We start from the raw sequence: 25,283 nt of genomic DNA, 5'->3' as shown, positions 1-25,283 counted from the left end.
TTGTGCAATCATGAAGCTAACATGACTAACTTTGCGGAGCCATGAAGCTAACACGACTCACTTTGCGCAGCCATGAAGCTAACACGACTCACTTTGCGCAGCCATGAAGCTAACATGACTCACTTTGTGCAGCCATGAAGGTAACACGAATCACTTTGTGCAGCCATGAAGCTAACATGACTCACTTTGCGCAGCCATGAAGCTAACACGAATCACTTTGGGCAGCCATGAAGTTAACATGAATCACTTTGTGCAGCTATGTAGCTAACGTGAATCAAAAATGAATCACTTTGTGCAGCTATGAAGCTAACATGAATCACTTTGTGCAGCTATGAAGCTAACATGACTCACTTTGCGCAGCCATGAAGCTAACATGAATCACTTTGTGCAGCCATGAAGTTAACATGAATCACTTTGTGCGGCCATGAAGATAACATGAATCACTTTGTGCAGCGATGAAGCTAACATGACTCACTTGTGCAATCATGAAGCTAACATGACTCACTTTGCGCAGCCATCAAGATAACATGACTCAATTTGCGCAGCCATGACGCTAACATGACTCAATTTTTGCAGCCATGAAGCTAACACGAATCACTTTGTGCAGCCATGAAGCTAACATGAATCACTTTGTGCAGCCATGAAGTTAACATGAATCACTTTGTGCAGCCATGAAGTTAACATGAATCACTTTGTGCAGCCATGAAGTTAACATGAATCATTTTGTGCAGCTATGAAGCTAACATGACTCACTTGTGCAATCATGAAGCTAACATGACTCACTTTGTGCAGCCATGAAGCAAACTTGACTCACTTTGTGCAGCCATGAAGTTAACATGAATCACTTTGTGCAGCTATGAAGGTAACATGACTCACTTTGTGCAGCCATGAAGCTAACATGACTCACTTTGTGCAGCCATGAAGCAAACATGAATCACTTTGTGCAGTTATGTAGCTAACGTGAATCAAAAATGAATCACTTTGTGCAGCTATGAAGCTAACATGAATCACTTTGTGTAGCCATGAAGCTAACGTGAATCAAACATGAATCACTTTGTCCAGCGTTGAAGCTAACATGAATCACTTTGTGCAGCCATGAAGCCAACATGAATCACTGTGTGCAGCGATGAAGCTAACATGAATCACTTTGTGCATCTATGAAGCTAACATGACTCACTTTGTGCATCAATGAATCTTACATGACTCACTTTGTGCAGCCATGAAGCTAACATGACTCACTTTGTGCAGCCATGAAGCTAACATGACTCACTTTGTGCAGCCATGAAGCTAACATGAATCACTTTGTGCATCAATGAAGATAACATGAATCACTTTGTGCATCTATAAAGCTAACATGACTCACTTTGTGCAGCCATGAAGCTAACATGACTCACTTTGTGCTGCCATGAAGCTAACATGAATCACTTTGTGCAGCCATGAAGCTAACATGAATCACTTTGTGCAGCTATGTAGCTAACGTTAATCACTTTGTGCAGCTTTGTAGATAACGTGAATCAAACATGAATCACTTTGTGCAGCTATGAAGCTAACATGAATCACTTTGTGCAGCTATGAAGCTAACAGGAAGCACTTTGTGCAGCTATGAAGCTAACATGACTCACTTTGTGCAATAATGAAGCTAACATGACTCACTTTGTGCAGCTATGAAGCTAACATGAATCACTTTGTGCAGCTTATGAAGCTAACATGACTCACTTTGTGCATCTTTGAAGCAAACATGACTCACTTTGTGCAGCGATTAAGCTAACATGACTCACTTTGTGCAGCCATGAAGCTAACACGAATCACTTTGTGCAGCCATGAAGATAACACGAATCACTTTGTGCAGCCATGAAGTTAACACGAATCACTTTGTGCAGCCATGAAGTTAACATGAATCACTTTGTGCAGCCCTGAAGTTAACATGAATCACTTTGTGCAGCCCTGAAGTTAACATGACTCACTTTGTGCAGCCATGAAGCTAACAAGACTCACTTTGTGCAGCCATGAAGCTAACATGACTCACTTTGTGCAGCCATGAAGCTAACATGACTCACTTTGTGCAGCCATGAAGCTAACATGACTCACTTTGTGCAGCCATGAAGCTTACATGAATCACTTTGTGCATCTGTGAAGCTAACATGACTCACTTTGTGCCGCCATAAAGCTAACATGACTCACTACCTACAGACAAGAAGCTAACATGACTCACTTTCTGCAGCCATGAAGCTAACATGACTCACTTTGTGCAGCCATGAAGCTAACATGACTGACTTTGTGCAGCCATGAAGCTAACATGACTCACTCTGTGCAGCCATGAAGCTACCATGACTCACTTTGTGCAGCCATGAAGCTAACGTGAATCAAACATGAATCACTTTGTGCAGCGTTGAAGCTAACATGAATCACTTTGTGCAGCCATGAAGCCAACATGAATCATTGTGTGCAGCGATGAAGCTAACATGAATCACTTTGTGCATCTATGAAGCTAACATGACTCACTTTGTGCATCAATGAAGCTAAAATGACTCACTTTGTGCAGCCATGAAGCTAACATGACTCACTTTGTGCAGCCATGAAGCTAACATGACTCACTTTGTGCAGCCATGAAGTTAACATGACTCACATTGTGCAGCCATGAAGATAACATGAATCACTTTGTGCATCTAGAAAGCTAACATGACTCACTTTCTGCAGCCATGAAGCTAATATGACTCACTTTGTGGAGCCATGAAGCTAACATGAATCACTTTGTGCAGCCATGAAGCTTACATGAATCACTTTGTGCATCTGTGAAGCTAACATGACTCACTTTGTGCAGCCATAAAGCTAACATGACTCACTACCTACAGACAAGAAGCTAACATGACTCACTTTCTGCAGCCATGAAGCTAACATGACTCACTTTGTGCAGCCATGAAGCTAACATGAATCACTTAGTGCAGCTATGAAGCTAACATTACTCACTTTGAGCAATAATGAAGCTAACATGACTCACTTTGTGCAGCCTATGAAGCTAACATGAATCACTTTGTGCAGCTATAAAGCTAACATGAATCACTTTGTGCAGCCATGAAGCTAAAATGAATCACTTTGTGCAGCTATGAAGCTAACATGAATCACTTTGTGCAGCCACGAAGCTAACATGAATCATTTTGTGCAGCCACGAAGCTAACATGACTCACTTTGTGCAGCCACGAAGCTAACATGACTCACTTTGTGCAGCCATGAAGCTAACATGACTCACTTTCTGCAGCCATGAAGCTAACATGACTCACTTTGTGCAGCCATGAAGCTAACAAGACTCACTTTGTGCAGCCATGAAGCTAACATGACTCACTTTGTGCAGCCATGAAGCTAACATGACTCACTTTGTGCAGCCATGAAGTTAACATGACTCACTTTGTGCAGCCATGAAGCTAACATGACTCACATTGTGCAGCCATGAAGCTAACAAGACTCACTTTGTGCAGCCATGAAGCTAACATGACTCACTTTGTGCAGCCATGAAGCTAACATGACTCACTTTGTGCAGCCATGAAGCTAACATGACTCACTTTGTGCAGCCACGAAGCTAACATGACTCACTTTGTGCAGCCATGAAGCTAACATGACTCACATTGTGCAGCCATGAAGCTAACAAGACTCACTTTGTGCAGCCATGCAGCTAACATGACTCACTTTGGGCAGCCATGAAGCTAACATGACTCACTTTGTGCAGCCATGAAGCTAACATGACTCACTTTGTGCAGCCATGAAGCTAACATGAATCACTATGTGCAGCTATGAAGCTCGCAGGACTCACTTTGTGCAGCCACGAAGATAACATGAATCACTTTGTGCAGCCACGAAGCTAACATGAATCACTTTGTGCAGCCACGAAGCTAACATGACTCACTTTGTGCAGCCACGAAGCTAACATGACTCACTTTGTGCAGCCACGAAGCTAACATGAATCACTTTGTGCATCTGTGAAGCAAACATGACTCACTTTGTGCAGCCATAAAGCTAACATGACTCACTACCTACAGACAAGAAGCTAACATGACTCACTTTGTGCAGCCATGAAGCTAACATGAATCACTTTGTGCAGCCACGAAGCTAACATGACTCACTTTGTGCAGCCATGAAGCTAACATGACTCACTTTGTGCAGCCATGAAGCTAACATGAATCACTTTGTGCAGCCATTAAGATAACATGAATCACTTTGTGCAGCTATGTAGCTAACGTTAATCACTTTGTGCAGCTATGTAGCTAACGTGAATCAAACATGAATCACTTTGTGCAGCTATGAAGCTAACATGAATCACTTTGTGCAGCTATGAAGCTAACAGGAATCACTTAGTGCAGCTATGAAGCTAACATGACTCACTTTGTGCAATAATGAAGCTAACATGACTCACTTTGTGCAGCTATGAAGCTAACATGAATCACTTTGTGCAGCTTATGAAGCTAACATGAATCACTTTGTGCATCTTTGAAGCACACATGACTCACTTTGTGCAGCCATGAAGCTAACACGAATCACTTTGTGCAGCCATGAAGATAACACGAATCACTTTGTGCAGCCATGAAGTTAACATGAATCACTTTGTGCAGCCATGAAGTTAACATGAATCACTTTGTGCAGCCATGAAGCTAACAAGACTCACTTTGTGCAGCCATGAAGCTAACACGAATCACTATGTGCAGCTATGAAGCTCGCAGGACACACTTTGTGCAGCCATGAAGCTAACATGAAGCACTTAGTGCAGCTATGAAGCTAACATTACTCACTTTGAGCAATAATGAAGCTAACATGACTCACTTTGTGCAGCCTATGAAGCTAACATGAATCACTTTGTGCATCTGTGAAGCTAACATGACTCACTTTGTGCAGCCATAAAGCTAACATGACTCACTACCTACAGACAAGAAGCTAACATGACTCACTTTGTGCAGCCATGAAGCTAACATGAATCACTTTGTGCAGCCACGAAGCTAACATGACTCACTTTGTGCAGCCATGAAGCTAACATGACTCACTTTGTGCAGCCATGAAGCTAACATGAATCACTTTGTGCAGCCATTAAGATAACATGAATCACTTTGTGCAGCTATGTAGCTAACGTTAATCACTTTGTGCAGCTATGTAGCTAACGTGAATCAAACATGAATCACTTTGTGCAGCTATGAAGCTAACATGAATCACTTTGTGCAGCTATGAAGCTAACAGGAATCACAGTGCAGCTATGAAGCTAACATGACTCACTTTGTGCAACAATGAAGCTAACATGACTCACTTTGTGCAGTTATGAAGCTAACATGAATCACATTGTGCAGCTACGAAGCTAACATGAATCACTTTGTGCAGCCACGAAGCTAACATGAATCATTTTGTGCAGCCACGAAGCTAACATGACTCACTTTGTGCAGCCATGAAGCTAACATGACTCACTTTGTGCAGCCATGAAGCTAACATGAATCAATTTCTGCAGCCATGAAGCTAACATGACTCACTTTGTGCAGCCATGAAGCTAACATGACTCACTTTGTGCAGCCATGAAGCTCGCAGGACTCACTTTGTGCAGCCATGAAGCTAACATGAATCACTTTGTGCAGCTATGAAGCTAACATGAATCACTTTGTGCAGCTTATGAAGCTAACATGAAATCACTTTGTGCAGCTACGAAGCTAACATGAATCACTTTGTGCAGCTATGAAGCTAACATGAATCACTTTGTGCAGCCACGAAGCTAACATGAATCATTTTGTGCAGCCACGAAGCTAACATGACTCACTTTGTGCAGCCATGAAGCTAACATGACTCACTTTGTGCAGCCATGAAGCTAACATGAATCAATTTCTGCAGCCATGAAGCTAACATGACTCACTTTGTGTAGCCAAGAAGCTAACATGACTCACTTTGTGCAGCCATGAAGCTAACGTGAATCAAACATGAATCACTTTGTGCAGCGTTGAAGCTAACATGAATCACTTTGTGCAGCCATGAAGCCAACATGAATCACTGTGTGCAGCGATGAAGCTAACATGAATCACTTTGTGCATCTATGAACCTAACATGACTCACTTTGTGCATCAAAGAAGCTAACATGACTCACTTTGTGCAGCCATGAAGCTAACATGACTCACTTTGTGCAGCCATAAAGCTAACATGACTCACTTTGTGCAGCCATGAAGCTAACATGACTCACATTGTGCAGCCATGAAGCTGACATGAATCACTTTGTGCAGCCATGAAGATAACATGAATCACTTTGTGCAGCTATGCAGCTAACGTTAATCACTTTGTGCAGCTATGTAGCTAACGTGAATCAAACATGAATCACTTTGTGCAGCTATGAAGCTAACATGAATCACTTTGTGCAGCTATGAAGCTAACAGGAATCACTTTGTGCAGCTATGAAGCTAACATGACTCACTTTGTGCAATAATGAAGCTAACATGACTCACTTTGTGCAGCGATTAAGCTAACATGACTCACTTTGTGCAGCCATGAAGCCAACACGAATCACTTTGTGCAGCCATGAAGATAATACGAATCACTTTGTGCAGCCATGAAGTTAACATGAATCACTTTGTGCAGCCATGAAGTTAACATGACTCACTTTGTGCAGCCATGAAGCTAACATGACTCACTTTGTGCAGCCATGAAGCTAACAAGACTCACTTTGTGCAGCCATGAAGCTAACATGACTCTCTTTGTGCAGCCATGAAGCTTACATTAATCACTTTGTGCATCTGTGAAGCTAACATGACTCACTTTGTGCAGCCATAAAGCTAACATGACTCAATACCTACAGACAAGTAGCTAACATGACTCACTTTGTGCAGCCATGAAGCTAACATGAATCACTTTGTGCAGCCATGAAGCTAACATGACTCACTTTGTGCAGCCATGAAGCTAACATGACTCACTTTGTGCAGCCATGAAGCTAACATGAATCACTTTGTGCATCTGTGAAGCTAACATGAATCACTTTGTGCAGCCATAAAGCTAACATGACTCACTACCTACAGCCAAGAAGCTAACATGACTCACTTTGTGCATCTATGAAGCTAACATGAATCACTTTGTGCAGCCATGAAGCTAACATGACTCACTTTGTGCAGCCATGAAGCTAACATGAATTACTTTGTGCATCTATGTAGCTAATGTGAATCAAACATGAATCACTTTGTGCAGCCACGAAGCTAACAAGAATCACTTTGTGCAGCCACGAAGCTAACATGACTCACTTTGTGCAGCCATGAAGCTAACATGAATCACTTTGTGCAGCCATGAAGCTAACATGCCTCACTTTGTGCAGCCATGAAGCTAACATGACTCACTTTGTGCAGCCATGAAGCTAACATGACTTACTTTGTGCAGCCATGAATCTTACAAGACTCACTTTGTGCAGCCATGAAGCTAACATGAATCACTTTGTGCAGCCATGAAGCTAACATGCCTCACTTTGTGCAGCCATGAAGCTAACATGACTCACTTTGTGCAGCCATGAAGCTAACATGACTTACTTTGTGCAGCCATGAATCTTACAAGACTCACTTTGTGCAGCCATGAAGCTAACATGACTCACTTTGTACAGCCATGAAGCTAACATGACTCACTTTGTGCAGCCATGAAGCGAACATGAATCACTTTGTGCAGCCATGAAGCTAACAAGAATCACTTTGTGCAGCCATGAAGCGAACATGAATCACTTTGTGCAGCCATGAAGCTAACATGAATCACTTTGTGCAGCCATGAAGCTAACATGACTCACTTTGTGCAGCCATGAAGCTAACATGACTCACTTTGTGCAGCCATGAAGCTAACATGAATCACTTTGTGCAGCTATGAAGCTAACATGAATCACTTTGTGCAGCTTATGAAGCTAACATGAAATCACTTTGTGCAGCTACGAAGCTAACATGAATCACTTTGTGCAGCTATGAAGCTAACATGAATCACTTTGTGCAGCCACGAAGCTAACATGAATCATTTTGTGCAGCCACGAAGCTAACATGACTCACTTTGTGCAGCCATGAAGCTAACATGACTCACTTTGTGCAGCCATGAAGCTAACATGAATCAATTTCTGCAGCCATGAAGCTAACATGACTCACTTTGTGTAGCCAAGAAGCTAACATGACTCACTTTGTGCAGCCATGAAGCTAACGTGAATCAAACATGAATCACTTTGTGCAGCGTTGAAGCTAACATGAATCACTTTGTGCAGCCATGAAGCCAACATGAATCACTGTGTGCAGCGATGAAGCTAACATGAATCACTTTGTGCATCTATGAACCTAACATGACTCACTTTGTGCATCAATGAAGCTAACATGACTCACTTTGTGCAGCCATGAAGCTAACATGACTCACTTTGTGCAGCCATAAAGCTAACATGACTCACTTTGTGCAGCCATGAAGCTAACATGACTCACATTGTGCAGCCATGAAGCTGACATGAATCACTTTGTGCAGCCATGAAGATAACATGAATCACTTTGTGCAGCTATGCAGCTAACGTTAATCACTTTGTGCAGCTATGTAGCTAACGTGAATCAAACATGAATCACTTTGTGCAGCTATGAAGCTAACATGAATCACTTTGTGCAGCTATGAAGCTAACAGGAATCACTTTGTGCAGCTATGAAGCTAACATGACTCACTTTGTGCAATAATGAAGCTAACATGACTCACTTTGTGCAGCGATTAAGCTAACATGACTCACTTTGTGCAGCCATGAAGCCAACACGAATCACTTTGTGCAGCCATGAAGATAATACGAATCACTTTGTGCAGCCATGAAGTTAACATGAATCACTTTGTGCAGCCATGAAGTTAACATGACTCACTTTGTGCAGCCATGAAGCTAACATGACTCACTTTGTGCAGCCATGAAGCTAACAAGACTCACTTTGTGCAGCCATGAAGCTAACATGACTCTCTTTGTGCAGCCATGAAGCTTACATTAATCACTTTGTGCATCTGTGAAGCTAACATGACTCACTTTGTGCAGCCATAAAGCTAACATGACTCAATACCTACAGACAAGTAGCTAACATGACTCACTTTGTGCAGCCATGAAGCTAACATGAATCACTTTGTGCAGCCATGAAGCTAACATGACTCACTTTGTGCAGCCATGAAGCTAACATGACTCACTTTGTGCAGCCATGAAGCGAACATGAATCACTTTGTGCATCTGTGAAGCTAACATGAATCACTTTGTGCAGCCATAAAGCTAACATGACTCACTACCTACAGCCAAGAAGCTAACATGACTCACTTTGTGCATCTATGAAGCTAACATGAATCACTTTGTGCAGCCATGAAGCTAACATGACTCACTTTGTGCAGCCATGAAGCTAACATGAATTACTTTGTGCATCTATGTAGCTAATGTGAATCAAACATGAATCACTTTGTGCAGCCACGAAGCTAACAAGAATCACTTTGTGCAGCCACGAAGCTAACATGACTCACTTTGTGCAGCCATGAAGCTAACATGAATCACTTTGTGCAGCCATGAAGCTAACATGCCTCACTTTGTGCAGCCATGAAGCTAACATGACTTACTTTGTGCAGCCATGAATCTTACAAGACTCACTTTGTGCAGCCATGAAGCTAACATGAATCACTTTGTGCAGCCATGAAGCTAACATGCCTCACTTTGTGCAGCCATGAAGCTAACATGACTCACTTTGTGCAGCCATGAAGCTAACATGACTTACTTTGTGCAGCCATGAATCTTACAAGACTCACTTTGTGCAGCCATGAAGCTAACATGACTCACTTTGTACAGCCATGAAGCTAACATGACTCACTTTGTGCAGCCATGAAGCGAACATGAATCACTTTGTGCAGCCATGAAGCTAACAAGAATCACTTTGTGCAGCCATGAAGCGAACATGAATCACTTTGTGCAGCCATGAAGCTAACATGACTCACTTTGTGCAGCCATGAAGCTAACATGACTCACTTTGTGCAGCCATGAAGCTAACATGACTCACTTTGTGCAGCCATGAAGCTAACATGACTTACTTTGTGCAGCCATGAAGCTTACAAGACTCACTTTGTGCAGCCATGAAGCTAACATGACTCACTTTTTACAGCCATGAAGCTAACATGACTCACTTTGTGCAGCCATGAAGCTAACATGACTCACTTTGTGCAGCCATGAAGCTAACATGAATTACTTTGTGCAGCTATGTAGCTAATGTGAATCAAACATGAATCACTTTGTGCAGCCATGAAGCTAACATGATTCACTTTGTGCAGCCATGAAGCTAACATGACTCACTTTGTGCAGCCATGAATCTAACATGACTCTCTTTGTGCAGCCATGAAGCTAACATGACTCACTTTGTGCAGCCATGAAGCTAACATGACTCACTTTGTGCAGCCTTGAAGCGAACATGACTCACTTTGTGCAGCCATGAAGCTACCATGACTCACTTTGTGCAGCCATGAAGCTAACTTAAATCAAACATGAATCACTTTGTGCAGCGTTGAAGCTAACATGAATCACTTTGTGCAGCCATGAAGCCAACATGAATCACTGTGTGGAGCGATGAAGCTAACATGAATCACTTTGTGCATCTATGAAGCTAACATGACTCACTTTGTGCAGCAATGAAGCTAACATGACTCACTTTGTGCAGCCATGAAGCTAACATGACTCACATTGTGCAGCCATGAAGCTAACATGACTCACTTTGTGCAGCCATGAAGCTAACATGACTCACTTTGTGCAGCCATGAAGCTAAAATGACTCACATTGTGCAGCCATGAAGCAAACATGACTCACTTTGTGCAGCCATGAAGCTAACATGAATCACTTTGTGCAGCCATGAAGCTAAAATGACTCACTTTGTGCAGCCATGAAGCTAACATGACTCACTTTGTGCAGCCATGAAGCTAACATGAATCACTTTGTGCAGCCATGAAGCTCGCAGGACTCTCTTTGTGCAGCCATGAAGCTAACATGACTCACTTTGTGCAGCCATGAAGCTAACATGAATCACTTTGTGCAGCCACGAAGCTAACATGAATCATTTTGTGCAGCCACGAAGCTAACATGACTCACTTTGTGCAGCCATGAAGCTAACATGCCTCATTTTGTGCAGCCATGAAGCTAACATGACTCACTTTGTGCAGCCATGAAGCTCGCAGGACTCACTTTGTGCAGCCATGAAGCTAACATGACTCACTTTGTGCAGCCATGAAGCTAACGTGAATCAAACATGAATCACTTTGTGCAACGTTGAAGCTAACAAGACTCACTTTGTGCAGCCATGAAGTTAACATGAATCACTTTGTGCAGCTACAAAGCTAACATGAATCACTTTGGGCAGCTACGAAGCTAACATGACTCACTTTGTGCAGCTATGAAGCTAACATGACTCACTTTGTGCAGCCATGAAGCTAACATGACTCATTTTGTGCAGCCATGAAGCTAACAGGACTCACTTTGTGCAGCCATGAAGCTAAAATGACTCACTTTGTGCAGCCATGAAGCTAAAATGACTCACTTTGTGCAGCCATGAAGCTCGCAGGACTCACTTTGTGCAGCCATGAAGCTAACATGAATCACTTTGTGCAGCCGTGAAGCTAACATGAATCACTTTGTGCAGCCAAGAAGCTAACATGAATCACTTTGTGCAGCCACGAAGCTAACATGAATCAATTTGTGCAGCCACGAAGCTAACATGAATCACTTTGTGCAGCCACGAAGCTAACATGATTCACTTTGTGCAGCCATGAAGCTAACATGACTCATTTTGTGCAGCCATGAAGCTAACATGACTCACTTTGTGCAGCCATGAAGCTAAAATGACTCACTTTGTGCAGCCATGAAGCTCGCAGGACTCACTTTGTGCAGCTATGAAGCTAACATGAATCACTTTGTGCAGCCATGAAGCTAACATGAATCACTTTGTGCAGCCAAGAAGCTAACATGAATCACTTTGTGCAGCAACGAAGCTAACATGAATCACTTTGTGCAGCCACGAAGCTAACATGAATCATTTTGTGCAGCCACGAAGCTAACATGACTCACTTTGTGCAGCCATGAAGCTAACATGACTCATTTTGTGCAGCCATGAAGCTAACGTGACACACTTTGTGCAGCCATGAAGCTAACATGAGTCTCTTTATGCAGCCATGAAGCTAACATGACTCACTTTGAGCAGCCATGAAGCTAACATGACTCACTTTGTGCAGCCATGAAGCGAACATGACTCACTTTGTGCAGCCATGAAGCTAACATGACTCACTTTGTGCAGCAATGAAGCTAACATGACTCACTTTGTGCAGCCATGAAGCTAACATGACTCACTTTGTGCAGCCATGAAGCTAACATGACTCACTTTGTGCAGCCATGAAGCTCGCAGGAATCACTTTGTGCAGCCATGAAGCTAACATGAATCACTTTGTGCAGCCATGAAGCTAACATGAATCACTTTCTGCAGCCATGAAGCTAACATGACTCTCTTTGTACAGCCATGAAGCTAACATGACTCACTTTGTGCAGCCATGAAGCGAACATGACTCACTTTGTGCAGCCATGAAGCTACCATGACTCACTTTGTGCAGCCATGAAGCTAACGTGAATCAAACATGAATCACTTTGTGCAGCATTGAAGCTAACATGAATCACTATGTGCAGCTATGAAGCTCGCAGGACTCACTTTGTGCAGCCATGAAGCTAACACGAATCACTTAGTGCAGCTATGAAGCTAACATTACTCACTTTGAGCAATAATGAAGCTAACATGACTCACTTTGTGCAGCCTATGAAGCTAACATGAATCACTTTGTGCAGCTATGTAGCTAACATAAATCACTTTGTGCAGCTTATGAAGCTAACATGAAATCACTTTGTGCAGCTACGTAGCTAACATGAATCACTTTGTGCAGCTGTGAAGCTAACATGAATCACTTTGTGCAGCCATGAAGCTAACATGAATCACTTTGTGCAGCTATGAAGCTAACATGAATCACTTTGTGCAGCCACGAAGCTAACATGAATCATTTTGTGCAGCCACGACGCTAACATGAATCATTTTGTGCAGCCACGACGCTAACATGACTCACTTTGTGCAGCCATGAAGCGAACATGACTCACTTTGTGCAGCCATGAAGCTACCATGACTCACTTTGTGCAGCCATGAAGCTAACGTGAATCAAACATGAATCACTTTGTGCAGCATTGAAGCTAACATGAATCACTATGTGCAGCTATGAAGCTCGCAGGACTCACTTTGTGCAGCCATGAAGCTAACACGAATCACTTAGTGCAGCTATGAAGCTAACATTACTCACTTTGAGCAATAATGAAGCTAACATGACTCACTTTGTGCAGCCTATGAAGCTAACATGAATCACTTTGTGCAGCTATGTAGCTAACATAAATCACTTTGTGCAGCTTATGAAGCTAACATGAAATCACTTTGTGCAGCTACGTAGCTAACATGAATCACTTTGTGCAGCTGTGAAGCTAACATGAATCACTTTGTGCAGCCATGAAGCTAACATGAATCACTTTGTGCAGCTATGAAGCTAACATGAATCACTTTGTGCAGCCACGAAGCTAACATGAATCATTTTGTGCAGCCACGACGCTAACATGAATCATTTTGTGCAGCCACGACGCTAACATGACTCACTTTGTGAGCCACGAAGCTAACATGAATCATTCTGTGCTGCCACGAAGCTAACATGACTCACTTTGTGCAGCCATGAAGCGAACATGACTCATTTTGTGCAGCCATGAAGCTAACATGACTCACTTTGTGCAGCCATGAAGCTAACATGAATCACTTTGTGCAGCTATGAAGCTAACATGAATCACTTTGTGCAGCCATGAAGCTAACATGAATCACTTTGTGCAGCTATGAAGCTAACATGAATCACTTTGTGCAGCCACGAAGCTAACATGAATCATTTTGTGCAGCCACGAAGCTAACATGACTCACTTTGTGCAGCCATGAAGCTAACATGAATCATTTTGTGCAGCCACGAAGCTAACATGACTCACTTTGTGCAGCCATGAAGCTAACATGACTCATTTTGTGCAGCCATGAAGCTAACATGACTCACTTTGTGCATCCATGAAGCTAACATGAATCACTTTGTGCAGCTATGAAGCTAACATGAATCACTTTGTGCAGCTATGAAGCTAACATAAATCACTTTGTGCAGCCACGAAGCTAACATGAATCATTTTGTGCAGCCATGAAGCTAACATGAATCACTTTGTGCAGCTATGAAGCTAACATAAATCACTTTGTGCAGCCACGAAGCTAACATGAATCATTTTGTGCAGCCACGAAGCTAACATGACTCACTTTGTGCAGCCACGAAGCTAACATGAATCATTTTGTGCAGCCACGAAGCTAACATGACTCACTTTGTGCAGCCATGAAGCTAACATGACTCACTTTGTGCAGTCATGAAGCTAACATGACTCACTTTGTGCAGCCATGAAGCTAACATGAATCACTTTGTGCAGCTATGAAGCTAACATGACTCATTTTGTGCAGCCATGAAGCTAACATGACTCACTTTGTGCAGTCATGAAGCTAACATGACTCACTTTGTGCAGCCATGAAGCTAACATGACTCACTTTGTGCAGTCATGAAGCTAACATGACTCACTTTGTGCAGCCACGAAGCTAACATGAATCATTTTGTGCAGCCACGAAGCTAACATGACTCACTTTGTGCAGCCATGAAGCTAACATGACTCATTTTGTGCAGCCATGAAGCTAACATGACTCACTTTGTGCAGCCATGAAGCTAACATGACTCACTTTGTGCAGCCATGAAGCTCGCAGGACTCACATTGTGCAGCCATGAAGCTAACATGAATCACTTTGTGCAGCCATGAAGCTAACATGAATCGCTTTGTGCAGCCATGAAGCTAACATGAATCGCTTTGTGCAGCCATGAAGCTAACATGAATCGCTTTGTGCAGCCATGAAGCTAACATGACTCTCTTTGTGCAGCCATGAAGCTAACATGACTCACTTTGTGCAGCCATGAAGCTAACATGACTCACTTTGTGCAGCCATGAAGCGAACATGACTCACTTTGTGCAGCGATGAAGCTACCATGACTCACTTTGTGCAGCCAAGAAGCTAACGTGAATCAAACATGAATCACTTTGTGCAGCCATGAAGTTAACATGAATCACTTTGTGCAGCTACGAAGCTAACATGAATCACTTTGTGCAGCTACGAAGCTAACATGACTCACTTTGTGCAGCCATGAAGCTAACATGACTCACTGTGTGCAGCCATGACGCTAACATGACTCACTTTCTGCAGCCATGAAGCTAACATGACTCACTTTGTGCAGCCATGAAGCTCGCAGGACTCACTTTGTGCAGCCATGAAGCTAACATGAATCACTTTGTGCAGCCATGAAGCTAACATGACTCTCTTTGTGCAGCCATGAAGCTAACATGACTCACTTTGTGCAGCCATGAAGCGAACATGACTCACTTTGTGCAGCCATGAAGCGAACATGACTCACTTTGTGCAGCCATGAAGCGAACATGACTCACTTTGTGCAGCCATGAAGCGAACATGACTCACTTTGTGCAGCCATGAAGCTAACGTGAATCAAACATGAATCACTTTGTGCAGCGTTGAAGCTAACATGAATCACTATGTGCAGCCATGAAGCTCGCAGGACTCACTTTGTGCAGCCATGAAGCTAACATGAATCACTTTGTGCAGCCACGAAGCTAACATGAATCATTTTGTGCAGCCACGAAGCTAACATGACTCACTTTGTGCAGCCATGAAGCTAACATGAATCACTTTGTGCAGCCATGAAGCTAACATGACTCACTTTGTGCAGCCATGAAGCTAACATGAGTAACTTTGTGCAGCCATGAAGCTAACATGAGTAACTTTGTGCAGCCATGAAGCTAACATGAGTAACTTTGTGCAGCCATGAAGCTAACATGAATCACTTTGTGCAGCTATGAAGCTAACATGAATCACTTTGTGCAGCCATGAAGCTAACATGAATCACTTTGTGCAGCTATGAAGCTAACATGAATCACTTTGTGCAGCCACGAAGCTAACATGAATCATTTTGTGCAGCCACGAAGCTTACATGACTCACTTTGTGCAGCCATGAAGCTAACATGACTCATTTTGTGCAGCCATGAAGCTAACATGACTCACTTTGTGCAGCCATGAAGCTAACATGAATCACTTTGTGCAGCCATGAAGCTAACATGACTCACTTTGTGCAGCCATGAAGCTAACATGACTCACTTTGTGCAGCCATGAAGCTCGCAGGACTCACTTTGTGCAGCCATGAAGCTAACATGAATCACTTTGTGCAGCCATGAAGCTAACATGACTCACTTTGTGCAGCCATGAAGCGAACATGACTCACTTTGTGCAGCCATGAAGCTACCATGACTCACTTTGTGCAGCCATGAAGCTAACGTGAATCAAACATGAATCACTTTGTGCAACGTTGAAGCTAACAAGACTCACTTTGTGCAGCCATGAAGTTAACATGAATCACTTTGTGCAGCTACAAAGCTAAAATGAATCACTTTGGGCAGCTACGAAGCTAACATGACTCACTTTGTGCAGCCATGAAGCTAACATGACTCACTTTGTGCAGCCATGAAGCTAACATGACTCACTTTGTGCAGCCATGAAGCTAACATGACTTACTTTGTGCAGCCATGAAGCTAACATGACTTACTTTGTGCAGCCATGAAGCTTACAAGACTCACTTTGTGCAGCCATGAAGCTAACATGACTCACTTTTTACAGCCATGAAGCTAACATGACTCACTTTGTGCAGCCATGAAGCTAACATGACTCACTTTGTGCAGCCATGAAGCTAACATGAATTACTTTGTGCAGCTATGTAGCTACCGTGAATCAAACATGAATCACTTTGTGCAGCTATGATCTAACATGAATCACTTTGTGCAGCTATGAAGCTAACATGAATCACTTTGTGCAGCCATGAAGTTAACATGACTCACATTGTGCAGCCATGAAGCTAACGTGAATCAAACATGAATCACTTTGTGCAGCGTTGAAGCTAACATGAATCACTTTGTGCAGCCACGAAGCCAACATGAATCACTGTGTGCAGCTATGAAGCTAACATGAATCACTTTGTGCAGCCATGAAGCTAACATGAATCACTTTGTGCATCAATGAAGCAAACATGACTCACTTTGTGCAGCCATGAAGCTAACATGACTCACTTTGTGCAGCCAAGAAGCTAACATGACTCACTTAGTGCAGCCATGAAGCTAACATGACTCACTTAGTGCAGCCATGAAGGTAACATGAATCACTTTGTGCAGCCATGAAGCTAACATGAATCACTTTGTGCAGCCATGAAGCTAACATGAATCACTTTGTGCAGCCATGAAGCTAACATGAATCACTTTGTGCAGCCATGAAGCTAACATGACTCACTTTGTGCAGCCATGACGCTAACATGAATTACTTTGTGCAGCTATGTAGCTAATGTGAATCAAACATGAATCACTTTGTGCAGCTATGAAGCTAACATGATTCACTTTGTGCAGCCATGAAGCTAACATGAATCACTTTGTGCAGCCATGAAGCTAACATGACTCACTTTGTGCAGCCATGAAGATAACATGAATTACTTTGTGCAGCTATGTAGCTAATGTGAATCAAACATGAATCACTTTGTGCAGCCATGAAGCTAACATGATTCACTTTGTGCAGCCATGAAGCTACCATGACTCACTTTGTGCAGCCATGAATCTAACATGACTCTCTTTGTGCAGCCATGAAGCTAACATGACTCACTTTGTGCAGCCATGAAGCTAACATGACTCACTTTGTGCAGCCTTGAAGCGAACATGACTCACTTTGTGCAGCCATGAAGCTACCATGACTCACTTTGTGCAGCCATGAAGCTAACTTAAATCAAACATGAATCACTTTGTGCAGCGTTGAAGCTAACATGAATCACTTTGTGCAGCCATGAAGCCAACATGAATCACTGTGTGCAGCGATGAAGCTAACATGAATCACTTTGTGCATCTATGAAGCTAACATGACTCACTTTGTGCAGCAATGAAGCTAACATGACTCACTTTGTGCAGCCATGAAGCTAACATGACTCACATTGTGCAGCCATGAAGCTAACATGACTCACTTTGTGCAGCCATGAAGCTAACATGACTCACTTTGTGCAGCCATGAAGCTAAAATGACTCACATTGTGCAGCCATGAAGCTAACATGACTCACTTTGTGCAGCCATGAAGCTAACATGAATCACTTTGTGCAGCCATGAAGCTAAAATGACTCACTTTGTGCAGCCATGAAGCTAAAATGACTCACTTTGTGCAGCCATGAAGCTAAAATGACTCACTTTGTGCAGCCATGAAGCTAACATGAATCACTTTGTGCAGCCATGAAGCTCGGAGGACTCTCTTTGTGCAGCCATGAAGCTAACATGACTCACTTTGTGCAGCCATGAAGCTAACATGAATCACTTTGTGCAGCCACGAAGCTAACATGAATCATTTTGTGCAGCCACGAAGCTAACATGACTCACTTTGTGCAGCCATGAAGCTAACATGCCTCATTTTGTGCAGCCATGAAGCTAACATGACTCACTTTGTGCAGCCATGAAGCTAACATGACTCACTTTGTGCAGCCATGAAGCTAAAATGACTCACTTTGTGCAGCCATGAAGCTCGCAGGACTCACTTTGTGCAGCCATGAAGCTAACATGACTCACTTTGTGCAGCCATGAAGCTAACATGACTCACTTTGTGCAGCCATGAAGCTAACGTGAATCAAACATGAATCACTTTGTGCAACGTTGAAGCTAACAAGACTCACTTTGTGCAGCCATGAAGTTAACATGAATCACTTTGTGCAGCTACAAAGCTAACATGAATCACTTTGGGCAGCTACGAAGCTAACATGACTCACTTTGTGCAGCTATGAAGCTAACATGACTCACTTTGTGCAGCCATGAAGCTAACATGACTCACTTTGTGCAGCCATGAAGCTAAAATGACTCACTTTGTGCAGCCATGAAGGTCGCAGGACTCACTTTGTGCAGCCATGAAGCTAACATGAATCACTTTGTGCAGCCGTGAAGCTAACATGAATCACTTTGTGCAGCCAAGAAGCTAACATGAATCACTATGTGCAGCCACGAAGCTAACATGAATCACTTTGTGCAGCCACGAAGCTAACATGAATCACTTTGTGCAGCCACGAAGCTAACATGACTCACTTTGTGCAGCCATGAAGCTAACATGACTCATTTTGTGCAGCCATGAAGCTAACAGGACTCACTTTGTGCAGCCATGAAGCTAACATGACTCACTTTGTGCAGCCATGAAGCTAAAATGACTCACTTTGTGCAGCCATGAAGCTCGCAGGACTCACTTTGTGCAGCTATGAAGCTAAAATGAATCACTTTGTGCAGCCACGAAGCTAACATGACTCACTTTGTGCAGCCATGAAGCTAACATGACTCATTTTGTGCAGCCATGAAGCTAACATGACACACTTTGTGCAGCCATGAAGCTAACATGAGTCTCTTTATGCAGCCATGAAGCTAACATGACTCACTTTGAGCAGCCATGAAGCTAACATGACTCACTTTGTGCAGCCATGAAGCGAACATGACTCACTTTGTGCAGCCATGAAGCTAACATGACTCACTTTGTGCAGCCATGAAGCTAACATGACTCACTTTGTGCAGCCATGAAGCTAACATGACTCACTTTGTGCAGCCATGAAGCTAACATGACTCACTTTGTGCAGCCATGAAGCTCGCAGGAATCACTTTGTGCAGCCATGAAGCTAACATGAATCACTTTGTGCAGCCATGAAGCTAACATGACTCACTTTGTGCAGCCATGAAGCTAAAATGACTCACATTGTGCAGCCATGAAGCTAACATGACTCACTTTGTGCAGCCATGAAGCTAACATGAATCACTTTGTGCAGCCATGAAGCTAAAATGACTCACTTTGTGCAGCCATGAAGCTAACATGACTCACTTTGTGCAGCCATGAAGCTAACATGAATCACTTTGTGCAGCCATGAAGCTCGGAGGACTCTCTTTGTGCAGCCATGAAGCTAACATGACTCACTTTGTGCAGCCATGAAGCTAACATGAATCACTTTGTGCAGCCACGAAGCTAACATGAATCATTTTGTGCAGCCACGAAGCTAACATGACTCACTTTGTGCAGCCATGAAGCTAACATGCCTCATTTTGTGCAGCCATGAAGCTAACATGACTCACTTTGTGCAGCCATGAAGCTAACATGACTCACTTTGTGCAGCCATGAAGCTAAAATGACTCACTTTGTGCAGCCATGAAGCTCGCAGGACTCACTTTGTGCAGCCATGAAGCTAACATGACTCACTTTGTGCAGCCATGAAGCTAACGTGAATCAAACATGAATCACTTTGTGCAACGTTGAAGCTAACAAGACTCACTTTGTGCAGCCATGAAGTTAACATGAATCACTTTGTGCAGCTACAAAGCTAACATGAATCACTTTGGGCAGCTACGAAGCTAACATGACTCACTTTGTGCAGCTATGAAGCTAACATGACTCACTTTGTGCAGCCATGATGCTAACATGACTCATTTTGTGCAGCCAAGAAGCTAACAGGACTCACTTTGTGCAGCCATGAAGCTAAAATGACTCACTTTGTGCAGCCATGAAGCTAAAATGACTCACTTTGTGCAGCCATGAAGCTCGCAGGACTCACTTTGTGCAGCCATGAAGCTAACATGAATCACTTTGTGCAGCCGTGAAGCTAACATGAATCACTTTGTGCAGCCAAGAAGCTCACATGAATCACTATGTGCAGCCACGAAGCTAACATGAATCACTTTGTGCAGCCACGAAGCTAACATGAATCACTTTGTGCAGCCACGAAGCCAACATGAATCACTGTGTGCAGCTATGAAGCTAACATGAATCACTTTGTGCAGCCATGAAGCTAACATGAATCACTTTGTGCATCAATGAAGCAAACATGACTCACTTTGTGCAGCCATGAAGCTAACATGACTCACTTTGTGCAGCCAAGAAGCTAACATGACTCACTTAGTGCAGCCATGAAGCTAACATGACTCACTTAGTGCAGCCATGAAGGTAACATGAATCACTTTGTGCAGCCATGAAGCTAACATGAATCACTTTGTGCAGCCATTAAGCTAACATGAATCACTTTGTGCAGCCATGAAGCTAACATGAATCACTTTGTGCAGCCATGAAGCTAACATGACTCACTTTGTGCAGCCATGACGCTAACATGAATTACTTTGTGCAGCTATGTAGCTAATGTGAATCAAACATGAATCACTTTGTGCAGCTATGAAGCTAACATGATTCACTTTGTGCAGCCATGAAGCTAACATGAATCACTTTGTGCAGCCATGAAGCTAACATGACTCACTTTGTGCAGCCATGAAGATAACATGAATTACTTTGTGCAGCTATGTAGCTAATGTGAATCAAACATGAATCACTTTGTGCAGCCATGAAGCTAACATGATTCACTTTGTGCAGCCATGAAGCTACCATGACTCACTTTGTGCAGCCATGAATCTAACATGACTCTCTTTGTGCAGCCATGAAGCTAACATGACTCACTTTGTGCAGCCATGAAGCTAACATGACTCACTTTGTGCAGCCTTGAAGCGAACATGACTCACTTTGTGCAGCCATGAAGCTACCATGACTCACTTTGTGCAGCCATGAAGCTAACTTAAATCAAACATGAATCACTTTGTGCAGCGTTGAAGCTAACATGAATCACTTTGTGCAGCCATGAAGCCAACATGAATCACTGTGTGCAGCGATGAAGCTAACATGAATCACTTTGTGCATCTATGAAGCTAACATGACTCACTTTGTGCAGCAATGAAGCTAACATGACTCACTTTGTGCAGCCATGAAGCTAACATGACTCACATTGTGCAGCCATGAAGCTAACATGACTCACTTTGTGCAGCCATGAAGCTAACATGACTCACTTTGTGCAGCCATGAAGCTAAAATGACTCACATTGTGCAGCCATGAAGCTAACATGACTCACTTTGTGCAGCCATGAAGCTAACATGAATCACTTTGTGCAGCCATGAAGCTAAAATGACTCACTTTGTGCAGCCATGAAGCTAAAATGACTCACTTTGTGCAGCCATGAAGCTAACATGAATCACTTTGTGCAGCCATGAAGCTCGGAGGACTCTCTTTGTGCAGCCATGAAGCTAACATGACTCACTTTGTGCAGCCATGAAGCTAACATGAATCACTTTGTGCAGCCACGAAGCTAACATGAATCATTTTGTGCAGCCACGAAGCTAACATGACTCACTTTGTGCAGCCATGAAGCTAACATGCCTCATTTTGTGCAGCCATGAAGCTAACATGACTCACTTTGTGCAGCCATGAAGCTAACATGACTCACTTTGTGCAGCCATGAAGCTAAAATGACTCACTTTGTGCAGCCATGAAGCTCGCAGGACTCACTTTGTGCAGCCATGAAGCTAACATGACTCACTTTGTGCAGCCATGAAGCTAACATGACTCACTTTGTGCAGCCATGAAGCTAACGTGAATCAAACATGAATCACTTTGTGCAACGTTGAAGCTAACAAGACTCACTTTGTGCAGCCATGAAGTTAACATGAATCACTTTGTGCAGCTACAAAGCTAACATGAATCACTTTGGGCAGCTACGAAGCTAACATGACTCACTTTGTGCAGCTATGAAGCTAACATGACTCACTTTGTGCAGCCATGAAGCTAACATGACTCACTTTGTGCAGCCATGAAGCTAAAATGACTCACTTTGTGCAGCCATGAAGGTCGCAGGACTCACTTTGTGCAGCCATGAAGCTAACATGAATCACTTTGTGCAGCCGTGAAGCTAACATGAATCACTTTGTGCAGCCAAGAAGCTAACATGAATCACTATGTGCAGCCACGAAGCTAACATGAATCACTTTGTGCAGCCACGAAGCTAACATGAATCACTTTGTGCAGCCACGAAGCTAACATGACTCACTTTGTGCAGCCATGAAGCTAACATGACTCATTTTGTGCAGCCATGAAGCTAACAGGACTCACTTTGTGCAGCCATGAAGCTAACATGACTCACTTTGTGCAGCCATGAAGCTAAAATGACTCACTTTGTGCAGCCATGAAGCTCGCAGGACTCACTTTGTGCAGCTATGAAGCTAAAATGAATCACTTTGTGCAGCCACGAAGCTAACATGACTCACTTTGTGCAGCCATGAAGCTAACATGACTCATTTTGTGCAGCCATGAAGCTAACATGACACACTTTGTGCAGCCATGAAGCTAACATGAGTCTCTTTATGCAGCCATGAAGCTAACATGACTCACTTTGAGCAGCCATGAAGCTAACATGACTCACTTTGTGCAGCCATGAAGCGAACATGACTCACTTTGTGCAGCCATGAAGCTAACATGACTCACTTTGTGCAGCCATGAAGCTAACATGACTCACTTTGTGCAGCCATGAAGCTAACATGACTCACTTTGTGCAGCCATGAAGCTAACATGACTCACTTTGTGCAGCCATGAAGCTCGCAGGAATCACTTTGTGCAGCCATGAAGCTAACATGAATCACTTTGTGCAGCCATGAAGCTAACATGACTCACTTTGTGCAGCCATGAAGCTAAAATGACTCACATTGTGCAGCCATGAAGCTAACATGACTCACTTTGTGCAGCCATGAAGCTAACATGAATCACTTTGTGCAGCCATGAAGCTAAAATGACTCACTTTGTGCAGCCATGAAGCTAACATGACTCACTTTGTGCAGCCATGAAGCTAACATGAATCACTTTGTGCAGCCATGAAGCTCGGAGGACTCTCTTTGTGCAGCCATGAAGCTAACATGACTCACTTTGTGCAGCCATGAAGCTAACATGAATCACTTTGTGCAGCCACGAAGCTAACATGAATCATTTTGTGCAGCCACGAAGCTAACATGACTCACTTTGTGCAGCCATGAAGCTAACATGCCTCATTTTGTGCAGCCATGAAGCTAACATGACTCACTTTGTGCAGCCATGAAGCTAACATGACTCACTTTGTGCAGCCATGAAGCTAAAATGACTCACTTTGTGCAGCCATGAAGCTCGCAGGACTCACTTTGTGCAGCCATGAAGCTAACATGACTCACTTTGTGCAGCCATGAAGCTAACGTGAATCAAACATGAATCACTTTGTGCAACGTTGAAGCTAACAAGACTCACTTTGTGCAGCCATGAAGTTAACATGAATCACTTTGTGCAGCTACAAAGCTAACATGAATCACTTTGGGCAGCTACGAAGCTAACATGACTCACTTTGTGCAGCTATGAAGCTAACATGACTCACTTTGTGCAGCCATGATGCTAACATGACTCATTTTGTGCAGCCAAGAAGCTAACAGGACTCACTTTGTGCAGCCATGAAGCTAAAATGACTCACTTTGTGCAGCCATGAAGCTAAAATGACTCACTTTGTGCAGCCATGAAGCTCGCAGGACTCACTTTGTGCAGCCATGAAGCTAACATGAATCACTTTGTGCAGCCGTGAAGCTAACATGAATCACTTTGTGCAGCCAAGAAGCTCACATGAATCACTATGTGCAGCCACGAAGCTAACATGAATCACTTTGTGCAGCCACGAAGCTAACATGAATCACTTTGTGCAGCCACGAAGCTAACATGACTCACTTTGTGCAGCCATGCAGCTAACATGACTCATTTTGTGCAGCCATGAAGCTAACAGGACTCACTTTGTGCAGCCATGAAGCTAACCTGACTCACTTTGTGCAGCCATGAAGCTAAAATGACTCACTTTGTGCAGCCATGAAGCTCGCAGGACTCACTTTGTGCAGCTATGAAGCTAACATGAATCACTTTGTGCAGCCACGAAGCTAACATGACTCACTTTGTGCAGCCATGAAGCTAACATGACTCATTTTGTGCAGCCATGAAGCTAACATGACACACTTTGTGCAGCCATGAAGCTAACATGAGTCTCTTTATGCAGCCATGAAGCTAACATGACTCACTTTGAGCAGCCATGAAGCTAACATGACTCACTTTGTGCAGCCATGAAGCGAACATGACTCACTTTGTGCAGCCATGAAGCTAACATGACTCACTTTGTGCAGCCATGAAGCTAACATGACTCACTTTGTGCAGCCATGAAGCTAACATGACTCACTTTGTGCAGCCATGAAGCTA

The sequence above is a fragment of the Neoarius graeffei genome, chromosome 18, assembly GCF_027579695.1.
Source record: "Neoarius graeffei isolate fNeoGra1 chromosome 18, fNeoGra1.pri, whole genome shotgun sequence".
Lineage (NCBI taxonomy): Eukaryota > Metazoa > Chordata > Actinopteri > Siluriformes > Ariidae > Neoarius > Neoarius graeffei.
This window is presented reverse-complemented; position numbering follows the sequence as displayed.